This window comes from Anas platyrhynchos, chromosome 1, assembly GCF_047663525.1.
Source record: "Anas platyrhynchos isolate ZD024472 breed Pekin duck chromosome 1, IASCAAS_PekinDuck_T2T, whole genome shotgun sequence".
NCBI classification, from domain to species: Eukaryota; Metazoa; Chordata; class Aves; order Anseriformes; family Anatidae; genus Anas; species Anas platyrhynchos.
Window position 1 is genome coordinate 202,128,070 of NC_092587.1, and position 12,109 is coordinate 202,140,178.

At 35.9% G+C, this 12,109-nt stretch overlaps 1 protein-coding gene across 2 annotated transcripts in view; it reads left to right on the plus strand.

The window, feature by feature from the left end:
• The window catches only part of TENM4 (teneurin transmembrane protein 4), a 1,639,674-nt gene that overhangs the window by 167,814 nt on the left and 1,459,751 nt on the right, over positions 1 to 12,109 (plus strand). The gene's annotated exons all lie outside the window — the stretch shown is intronic.

Below are 12,109 nucleotides of genomic sequence, written 5' to 3' on the forward strand. Positions count from 1 at the left end.
GCATAGCAACTTAACAGTTAAATCTTCCTTTAAAACTTTCTTTTGTTCAAAGCATACTTTATATCAGTTTGTTTATTTTTTGTTTCTTAAACCTTTTTTAGTAAGTTGGTGATTACAATGTAATTGGATGTAAGCATGTGGATCCACCTGTCCACCGCAGAAAGTCTCTTTCTTGTTGAGTTGACTATTCTGAATACAAATCTGCCTTTTTACATGATTTGCTGTTGTTCTGAGTAGGTGTGAGTTGTTTCTAAGGCTATTTTCTTTTAATACTTTATGCTTCTATGAAGTTTCACATGTGGTTGATGAAATATGTTCTTCAACAAATCCTGTCATGTTTTATCAAATAATGTGTTAGATGATTCTACTCTGAGGTTCTCAGCTCAGATGTTTTTAAGCTGTTTATCTACTCTGCAGAAATTTGGATAATGCTAGATTATAAATCACTATGGTGAGAGTTTCAGTCCAATCTGTAAAATTAATGAAGAGGGTGATTCACTTAGTCTTGGAGTGTTTCAGCTTCAGTGTTTGAAAAATAGTACTAATATATTTATAAAATGATTTGAAATCACTATTTAAAATTACGAGATAAATGGTGAATACAATGCTTTAAACTAATATTTTAAAATATTGTTGACAAAATAATATATGTTAATAGAAATAAGAGGCATGAATGAATGATTATACTGTCCCATATGAAGCAATATGATTATTAACATGTGTAAATAGTGGGGTCAAACTGCGTATCAGGGAAGGTGAATGATTGACACAGTGTTTGGAGGAGCAGTACAGTGTACCGTAAGACTCAGACTCTCGTCATGTCCAGACCCACATGATTTTTCTTTTGCTCAGTACTGTGCATGCTGCATCAATAGAGACCCAGGAGTCCCCTGAGAGCCTTGTCTGTGAAGTTTTGCAGGGAAGCAGATGGAAGCCACACTGGTCATGTCGCAGTGCAGTCCTACTCCACAGCAAGTGATGGGGCATCTGCTCCTGCACACCCTACCAATATGGAATATGATCAGAAGAGCCACACAGTGACAGCTCTGTCGGCCCTTTCTCCATTTGGCATGAAAAGAAAGCCTTCTGAAAGAAATGAGGGATTATTAATCTATTTATTAATTAGCTTGATCAGGAGGATCTGGCTAAACTATTTTCCTCATAGAGTTCATTTCGCTGTAGGTGTCTCCAAACCCATTGTTGGTGTCAGTCTAAAGACAAAGGGATCAGAGCCACATATGAAAATACTGGCCTCTTCTCAGCTTTGTCACTGTCTCCTCACCTTCAGAAGGGAGAGATGTGAAGCAGGAGCAATGATTAATAAAATATCCTTTAGTGCCTCCAGGGGAAACGAAGACAAAGCTCAAGCACTTGATGTCTTTATATTGTATTGATGAAAGTTTTGTTATACACAACATAGACTGGAATAGATGTATACATAAATTAGAATTTTAGAATAATGAATCACTAAATAAAATATTAGTTTTGTCCTTTCTCTTTCCATCTTTTCCCCAAGCTTCAATTTATTTTCATTTCTTCTTCTACAGAAGTTGCTGTATCCTATTTATTTTCTGATCTTTCCCTGGTATTTAGATTTCAACCTTTCCCTTCCTAAAATAATTGTCTGTATTCTCTTCAGTTCTAATATATAAATATTTTTTCTGCTATTTTTTTTTAAGTTTGCTGATTATTATTTTATAACAAAATATCATGCACCAAATTGTAGCAATCTTTTGTCTGTATCCAGTTCACACCATAAAGAAAGTAAATCTGATCAATACTTTAGTAATGACAAGTTTTGAGAATATATAAATGTATAATTAAAAAATAATAATAAAAATCCCAAGTAAAAATAATTAAAATAATAGATTAAAAATGAATAAATGAAATGAAAATAAACAAAAATCAAAATAGAAAACAAAACAAACAAAACAAAAAAAATCAGTTTCAGAAAGAATGTGCATCTGTTCAAAAAGTATTCAAACTACACTCGATAGTATTAGCTATCTATTAGCTAATATTTTTCATGTTAATATCATATTGTAGCTGAATGCTTCTTAAATTTCAAACAGACGTTTCATTTTCTTAATGTTTATGTCTTTGCAATGATTCAAAAATACTTTACATTGGCCAAGGTAATCATAATGAAAATCAACTACTGGACAAGCCAAGATGGAAAAGAATCTGGACACTCATAAAGCCAGAGTTCCTGATACTCAAGAATTTCAGAGGTCAGAATGTCTCATTCCTAAAACACTGCTCATCTCCATCCTGAGAGGCCATATCCCCTCTCTTCTATCAGTACCATATACTGAGTAATATCTATGCTCAGTTTACCTGTGTATGAAGGCACCAGGACAGTTTCTCATCAGAAGGCAGAGCACTTTTATGGATGGTAGCCACTTTGTGATTTTATATGAGCTCCTGAAAAGGGAGAGAAAGGAAGGCAAGTTGTTCAAATCATGCTATCTACTTTGGAATCCTTTTTTTTTTTTTTTGTCACTGTGCACTGCAGGTAAACATCCCGGGGCCATGGTGCACCCTTCTCACCCTTCTTCCAAAGGTAATAGTGCCAAAGTGCAGAAGTAGGTATAGCTGAAGTGGGAACCTTCTCACCCTTCTTCCAAAGGTAATAGTGCCAAAGTGCAGAAGTAGGTATAGCTGAAGTGGGAACCACACATGGAATGTTTCATTGCTTTTTTTTTTTTTTTTTGTGCTGTCATAAGGAAAAACAGAGGCAAACTGCTGAACAGGAATAATTAATTGATATCATCATCCCTCAGTTGCCTGTTGGGGAGGAGAGGTTAAATTAAACCATTTCTGGCCTTTAGGCACTCAGATGTGATATCGTGATGAGATTAAGATGGATGAGCGAATTCACAAATTAAAAAATGGGTTGCTAGGTGATTAGACTAGATTTTCTGTACTCTGCCACACCTTTTTTCCCTCTCAGTGTCATATTTTCATTTCATTTTTTTCCTAACTTTGTATTTCCTTTTACTCTTTTCCCTTACTTTTGAAGTCTGCCCTTCTTATTTTAAGAAAACAAATAAAAATATTTAATTCTTCATTTATCATCTCTCTTTCTTAATACTTTCTCTTAAAATCCTGACTGGTTTTGTTGTTGTTACTGCTGTTATTGCAAATGCCTACTCGTGAAATCAAGCTGGGTTTATTCCCATATTTACTTTATTCTAATAAGCACATGATCTGAGACAGTATTGTTTTTGGTAGATTGGTACTTTTACTTTTGTGGGAAGATTACAAACATTATTTTTTCTTTCTTTGTGAAAGTGTTGGAAAAAAAAGCCACATGCTGAGACCTTGAGATATTTGAAGTTTCCCTTTCAAAACCTACTTCAGTCAGTTCTGCTTTATTGCCCTTTCCTGCATTTCCCCATGTCACTTTTCTCTTACCCCACATGTTAGACCATTCTTCTTGTAGACTGCTGTCTTTCTATTTTCTTTCTAATTTTTCCTTGTCTCCTTTAAGATTGTTCTTATTTTTTTTTTCTTTCTCCTTATGTTCTTTAGTTCTTGTTCTCACCCCTGTTGGTCCCTCAAACTCTCCTGTTCTTTTCTGTGTTTACACTATTTATTTCCCTTCCAGAATAGAGATAATCACCCAAATATTTTAATTCTGTTGGATTAAGATAAGAAAGGAAGAGAGGAAATAAAATGTAGCTGTTTACATATGTAAACAGTGATGTGGAAAATTATTCAAACTCTGCATGTGTAAGATGTATGCTTAAGACTAAAATGAGATGAAATACATGCACCCTGAGAAATGACATCAGGAAAAAATTAGGAATTTCTAGACTTATTTATCTTCTTAAAGAACATAACATGGGCCTATCTATTATAATTACCTGTCCCTAATCAGGACTGCAGGAAATAAACATTTTCTGATGAACTTCTGAATCTACCTGAAAAAGATGTGTAATGATTGTAAATAACTATTTGTTGACCACTTTTGATAAATCAATGAATAAATAAATAAATAAATAAACTTTTATGCTGGTGGTCAAACAATAAGTTTCAGATTCCTAACATGCCATTTATGTGCAATTTGAATATCTATGGACAAAAAAGCACGTTTCTCCTGATAGAGACACAATGGGTTTCTTCTACGAATCCAAAGTAGTGTTACTGGAGATGTACAGCAATATGACTGTGTCTGTTGAATAATTAATTACTTCTCTCTCAGCTAAATTATGTAAGAACAGATAAAAGAGGTAATCTAAAAACTTACTTTGATTTGTAAGTCATGTTTGCACTACAGCTTCAAACACTCTCCCTTTTAATTCCCTTTTTTATTTTTAAACATTCGCTTGACCTGTATTTTTCTTGTGCCATGGCTCTACACAAGCAGAAAGAATGGAAAGTAATTTTGTCATAATTATCCCCTGAAAGAGATTATGCTGAGATATAGTATCTCTTGGCTTAAATTCTCTAAAGCTGTGAAAAACTAAGATCTTAGGTTCCCTCCTTCCTGGCACGTACTACAACCAGCCTGCAATTATTCCAAAAGTCATCTCCAAACCACATTCTCTCAAAAGAAAGTTAATCATTTTGGAAATGTTATGAACACATAGACATCTATTAAATTTCTCCTTCTGTCTGGTCCCTCTGCCTGCTGCATCTCATTGACATGGAAGTGACTTGATTAGGTTTCCAGAGTCAGTGGGAGAAGGTTAAAATCTCAGGCTGACCCTCTAGAAGTCTTCAGAGATACATTGCCTTTCTTGTTCACTGTAGAGAAAAGCCTATGTGAATTACCAGATTAAGGGACAAGACTCTTAGATGTCTTTGTTTCACCTTGTGTTTGAACATCTTTATCTGTGTCAGCATCTCTAGCTCCAAACTGCTGTTGTAAGCAAAAGTGAGAACCCTAGGATGATTCTCAGATTACCCCTGGAGCACTGATGTTACCTTCTTTCATTACGTTTCCTTATATTTTAGCTTATTTTGACTTTTAACTTTTGTAGTCCAAAAATGAATTATATCACAGAATTCAGGGTGTCAGAGTCTGAGGCTTCTCATCCTCTCTACATCATTCTGCTCAATACCATTGGAACTTTCTTCCCTTTCATCACTGGATTTTTGAGAAAGAAAGCCTTTGACTTTCACAATTCCGGGATGCATGTGTATGTAAACACCAACCGAATACTGGCCCTTCCTTTGCTTTATTTTCTGTTCCTAGTTTTCTGTTTGAGTTCATATTTACGTTATTCAACTGCAGCAACTAAATCACCAAGACTTCTTGTGTTATCTTTATGGATTACTGTGTCTTCTTTGAATACTCTGTACTCAGCTTGTAATTAATCTAAAATGAGTCACTAATTCAGATTGTTGCATATCTTCTTCTAAGTCACCTTACTGTGAGAAATATTTGTTCAATGCCTTCCTCATTCTGAGAGGTGAATTCTAAGAAGAATGTGTTATAAATTACTGTTGATAATAATAGTAAGAAAGGCTCCAGTGATGACCTTCTGATACCCACATACTCTGGGGAAAAATTTACTGACACAAAGTAAAGATAGTTTAAAACTACTGAACATGCAGAATATTTTTCTTCATCTCTGAGGCATTAACTAAATATAAAAGTATATTTTAGTTTGGTGATAAACTTTGTTGTCAGCTGAGTAGGCTGAAAGATCTTGAGGTTTCAAGAGTTAAAGTGTTAGATCTTATACCAAAGTGCTAGGATTCAAATAGCTGACTCAAAATATATATATTTTTTCCCACCAGTATGTTTCGTTTGTTTACTTTTTTGTACGATAACTCATTATTTTAAAGTTGACAGCCATAGTAGTATAACTGTATATACGTGAACAAACTTCCATAACTTCTTTAGAAAAATCACTTTTTGCATTTCAGTGATGTTGTTGTGATCAAATACCTTGCTATCATGTGACTTGATAACTGATTGTTTGCTATGAATTGTCAATGAAGTGCTTCTAGTACTAATCTTCTCATAGTGTATATTCACATGCAGCTTCAAACATTGTACATTTATAGAGCTGGATAAGCAGCCTTCATCCAAATACATTATTCAGCAAATGCAGCTATGGAATAATTTATCTTAAAACTGAATTCAAAAGGAATTAAACTAGCTCTGATCCACACAAGATGTGGTGATTTACTCAGCTGGGCAGCTGAGCTCCACCACAACTACACTCCCTCCTCAGAGAGAAAGGGGGAGAAAATAGAATGAAAAGAGCTCAGAGGTTGAAAAAAGGACAGGAAGATCACTCAACAGTTATGGTCACAGGCAAAACAGACTCAGCATAGGGAGATCTATGTAATTTATTAATTATCAAAAATTGTAGAATAGTGAGCAGTGAGAACTAAAAGCAAACTAAAAACTCTTCCAACTACACCTACCGAGGTGAGCAGGGGAATGGGGAATGTGGGCTGCGGTCAGTCCCTGATGCTTTATCTACACTGCTCCTTCACGGTCACTCTGCCCCTGCCCCAACAAGGGGTCCTTCCCGAACTGAGCCTGTGGGGGCTGCCCACAGGCTGCAGCTTTTCAGGAACTGATCCCACATGGCTCTGTACCATGGGGTGGCAGCTTGCTCCACCAGGGGCCTCTCCATGGGCCGCAGGGGAACTTGTGCTGTGTGCCTGGAGCACCTCCTGCCCTCCTTCTGCACTCACCCTGGGGGCTGCAGGACTTCTCACTCCTCACTCTCCCAGATGCTGTTGTGCAGCAGTTCTAGTTTTCCCTTTCTTAACTCTGCTCTCACAGAGGTGCAAGCAACTTCACCTATTGGCTTGACTCTGGCCAGCAGCAAGTCCCTTTTGGAGCCAACTGAAATTGGCCCTTAACTAACATGGGGCAGCTTCTGGATTTTTCTCACAGAGGCTACCCCTGCAGTCCCCCAGTACTAAAACCTTGCCATGTAAACCCAATACACAAAGATTGGTAGGTTTTGTGAAAAAGCACTGTAAATAGGGCAAGGAGGAACCATATCTTAAGTTCATCTCAGTTTAGATCTCTTATATGCGGGGCTTCTAATCTATCATCTTAAGTGTTCCATTGTCCTGTGGTGATAAAAGGGCTTATGTCCATCACTCCAAAGCTTTTTGAAAACAGTACCTAGAATTTGCTATATAAGTGCAAGACAATTTATTGTTTATTTTTATTGTGCTCACCTGCGTTCCATAGAAACAGATTTGTTGTTAAGTATGTGCTTCAGCCCATGCCTGAAATGAAGTGTTGCTATATATACAATTGATTTTCTTGTCTTTCAGCAAAGTCCCTAAAGAAAGAACTTTGAGAAGGAAACTTCTTTGAGTATTTTCTACATATGTCAGACAAATAAATAAATAAATAAATACATATACCCTATGCTATACAACAATAATATATATATATATATATATATATATCAACTTGGATGTGCTGTATATTTTCATATCCCACTTCTTGGGGGTGAAAACATACAATAAAATTCATTTTTAAGCTAAAAATATAAAATGCTTATGAAGTTTCTCTTCCATCAGCTTTTTTCAATTCGTGAAGTTTTGAAGGTCCAAAGACATGAAAACTATGAAAAAAAAAAGTGGTAAATAGTGGAAGGATGATGCCTAAGAATAATAGTGGTAAATTCCTATTCACTGTGGCTCTCTTTTGCTGTGCTCTGAAGACACCTAAGTGAAGACACCTCTGAAGACACCTTTGTGTGGAATTATTTGGGGGTAGAAAGGTGAGGGAGAAGAAAAGATCAGAAAGGAGTCTGATTGACTGTACATCAGGAATATTTCACCAGGACATTTCAGTAGAAGACAGAAAGACTGAAGTAATGCAGATAATGAATTTTTACATATAAAAGTTCAAGACTATCACCTGTATATGGGAAAGTTTTCTAATAGCAAAAGTCCTTTAAACTAATAGAGAGAAGATCAAGAATATACATTACCTAGGAGCTGAAGATAGACAAAATTAGCCTCTGAACCATGTACTTATTTTATCTGCAAGTGTAACTAACAACCTGGAACAAAGAATGTTAAGTTGTGATGGATTTTCTTCTGAGGTCTTTTAAGCTATGATAAAACTCAACGTGAGGATGCATTTTTGATACCATTGTTTCTTAATTAAATTCTGCTCTGAGTGATACACAGAATAGACTAATTTGTCATTATGGCCGCATAGAATGATGGAAACTCCACTTACCATTCCAGCTCTCAGTCTCTGAGAAATAAGTTCTTGCTCCCCTGGTTCAAACAACATGGATGTTAGTATATTATGTAGTTACATCACCATGAGTTTAATTTCTATTCCAGTGAGCAACATCCATTTCTCTTAGCATTATCTATCTAGCTGTCTGTCTGTCTGTCTATCTATCTATCATATACCTACCTACCTACCTACTTCAGTGGAGTTATGAGCAGTTTTTCAGGAAGAAGGTTATATGGGGTGAGAAAGTGAATATGATATAAATGGGTATGTGGGAGATTAAACACATACACAAATAAATAAATAAATAATCTGGTAATTCTGGAAAGAGCCAACTTGACTATATTTCAGTTAATCCACAGAAGTTATTTCTCCTAATTCTGGATGAAAGGGAACTAGATAAGCTGCAGACATTAGGCCATGTCAGACAGGACAGTTTTCCATGAGCTTGCAAAGAAATGTGTGTGTAGAGTTGAGAAAAAGCACTGTAGTGAGGATAAATAAAATTTGCTGAGGCTTAATACTGTAGGGTATATAAGAATATCCCATGTTTCTGATGTTGTGTAATTATTCTTAATTAATTCTGCTAAAGTGGTCTACAAGTAACATCTAACTTTCATTGTTATATGCTAATGTGAAAAAACGAGAGAATTTTGAAAAACAGACGGTCCCTTGAAAACCTTGAGCTGTCAAAGATCAGGCTAAAAAAAAATAGGGAAAAAAGTAGGAATTTTAAGTGAAATGTTGACTTCTGTGAAAGCAAAATTCTAACAAACAAGACAGGAATGTACCAAACTAGCATATCCCAGGGGAAGTCTTGAACTGTTTATCTTTCAGGCCAAAACTGAAAATGGTTTTAAAACCAAAGAACCTTTGAGATACAAATTGGTGTTCTAGAAGAAGGATTGGAATTTTATTTTATTTTATTTTATTTTATTTTATTTTATTTTATTTTATTTTATTTATTTCCCCCTCATGAAATGCTCCTATCATATATGAAAACACAGGATAGGAAGTTGTGACACAGAACACCTCTGATCAAACCCATTTTTTCAGTAATTTAGATTTCCTATTGCCTTATTCACCTGTTTAACTTCTAGAAAACAGCCTTGCTTTCCATGCTGTAAAAATAAGCCATGTATCTGAGGTTCTGAGAGGCCCCAGCCTCCAGCATAAACTCACATTGTTGCCAAGGGGCAGATTCGTGTGGCAAACTGGAGTTTGTTATCTCCTAGGCTCAAGTTTAATCCATTAAATTACAGCTGCTCTCCCTGCACAACAGGTTCACAAAGCAAAACCCTACTGCTAAGCTTCATATGCCACTTAAATCAGTTGATTATTTCATAACACCATTCTTTGTTTGCCAGGTTCTCTGAGGAGGAAATGCAAAGAAGTATCTCTGTTGCTATGAGCTTATTACAAAATCCATTCCCGATCTGTATTTTGCCTGCTTTTAGCTCAGTGAAAACAGAGCATGTCAAACAGGAAACAGTCAAGTTATATCCTCAGAAATTCAGGCTTTCTGCACAGAATTACAGATTACCATTATAGATTCCTTCCTTTAAGATATAGCCAGAGATTCGGAAAACAAGGAATCAAATATAACATTGTGAGCATTCACTCTTTTCCCCTTCTATCACTTAAGTCGAAAACTCCCCTCATTCCTCATCTTTAAGAGTCAAATGTAAATAATATCTGTATGGAGAAACCTCACCCACCAAGGATTAGAGATGTACTGTCACTAGCATTCAGCTGATTTAAGGTGTGCTGCTCTGCCCAAGACATGTTGGTGCCATGAGTATAGTGGTTGTGCCTAGGGTTTGAAAATCTGGCCATTGCTTCTTTGAGAGGAAAGATGACCATGAGGTTAAGGCACTTTATTTTAGTGGATTTTTGTCACAGATTTCTCATCTTTCAGTAGGCCATACACAACCCCTTTTTTAATGATTACCTGCATGCAAATTCCCATCTAGTGGTATCCTGGCAGTAGAAAAGCTTAGAAATCTTTGCCCTGAAATATTCTATCTATAAAAGGGGACCTTTGAACACAATCCTTAGGTTAATTTCAATAAAGCTAAGGTACTCAGATCCTTGAGAGATAGCAGATACGTATTTTCAGGTTCCTTGATCTCCGGGTTAATATTTCCTATACTTGCCTATACTAGGGACATCAAGCCAGTGCCATGTTACCCTTCCTTGATTTGTTTGGAAAATTAATTGAAGCATTATACTATCAGCACCCACTGGACATAAACTTTCAAAGGTGAAATAACAGAAGGGATGGTGGTGGTGGGTGAATTACAGAAAAAGTCAATTTCTTTTTTATGAATCAGCCATTTATTTATCAGGTTCCTTCTTTTACCTTGTTCTGGTCCATACCAGGTAGTAAACTTTTTTCTTTTCTTTTTTTTTTTTTTTTTTCTCTTGTACTTCTCGTGTGGCATAATTCCAGAGTAGCCATTATATTCTTGTTTATCTTCTTTTATTCTTTTGTTCTTTATTTTTTTTAACAATGTGACCGATACCTCAGTGAACATCAGTATAAAAAGAATAGTTACTACTTACCAAAATCAACATACAGAAAAATAGACCAAGAAGTCCTGACAGTAGAAATATATATATACATGTATATTTTTTTTTTTGCCAAAACTGTACAGCAGACACTGTATTGTGCCACTGTTGCCAACAAAATCATATTTTCCTGTACTCAAAAACATTACATTTGTGTTTGTGAATATATCACACAAGCTCAATTACTGTCATGTATTCTGTGTGAACAACTCTGCAAATTACTGGAGCCATCATAAATCACAGTAGCCAACAGTCTGTCAATAATCTGTAGCCAAACTATATACCAGAGATGACAGTTATCTTATTGAATCAGAAAAGAAACACAGAAAAATCCTTGGAACATGTCAGGTGGTCAAAAGTATTCAGTGAAAACTGTGGTAAATGATTAATTTAATAATTAATCTAATAAAGTAACTAATAAGGCAGTATTTTGAATAGCTAAAGTGCCCCTCCCATAGAAACTTTCATATCTGTAAGTGAAAACAAATGCGTGCCTACAAAGCAGTTTTGTTGAGAGATACAGAGGATAAAGAAATGTGCAGGTATAGTTCTAAAATGAATTAGTAGATGATTATTTAAAATAGCATTACATAATTAAAATGTGTGTATGTACTTAAATGCTGAAAAACTGAATACAATTTGAGATGGCTCATTTATTGTGCAAAAGAAAAAGAGTAAACTTTTCCTTGAATGGGTTAATTTTTGAGACAGCCTGGCTCTGAAGCCTCAATGCCTACATGTTCATAATACACTGGATTTAGTTTCCATAGACAGAGAGAGAGAGGATACGCTGCAATTGCTAGCTATTTTCTTGTCCTTGCCCCAGATGAATTTTGAGGAAGAACTCTAAGGGACTGCCAATGACCTAACTCATAGGTCAAGTTGGAGAAAACATTTTTAAGTGCCAGCTCAGGACTGGCAAGTGCTTCAGCTGCTTGCTGAACAATAGAGATCTGTCTTTAGTACACACTTAAAAGAAGCCCTTCACAGAACATCCAGTGCAGTGCTGAATTGAACTCAGGCTGCCCCTTAGAAAAATACCTGCAGAATAACTTCTATCACACGGCTTCCTACCGAATCAGATATTCCCTGTTGTCTTTCAGCCAACACAGAATTGACATAAAGCCTGTATTGGATACTAATTTGACAACAGCAATCGAGTATGTGTTTCTGATCTGAAGCAAGCAGTGGTGTCATCTGCTCTGGCAGTTCGCAGTTCTAGCACTAATCGTTATGGATGCACAGTGTCAAACTAATGCAGACAACATGAACAAAGAAGTACACTAAATTTGGCTATATAACACTGTGCATATTTACAAGGAATCAGAAATACTGGACGAGGTACTATTGTTA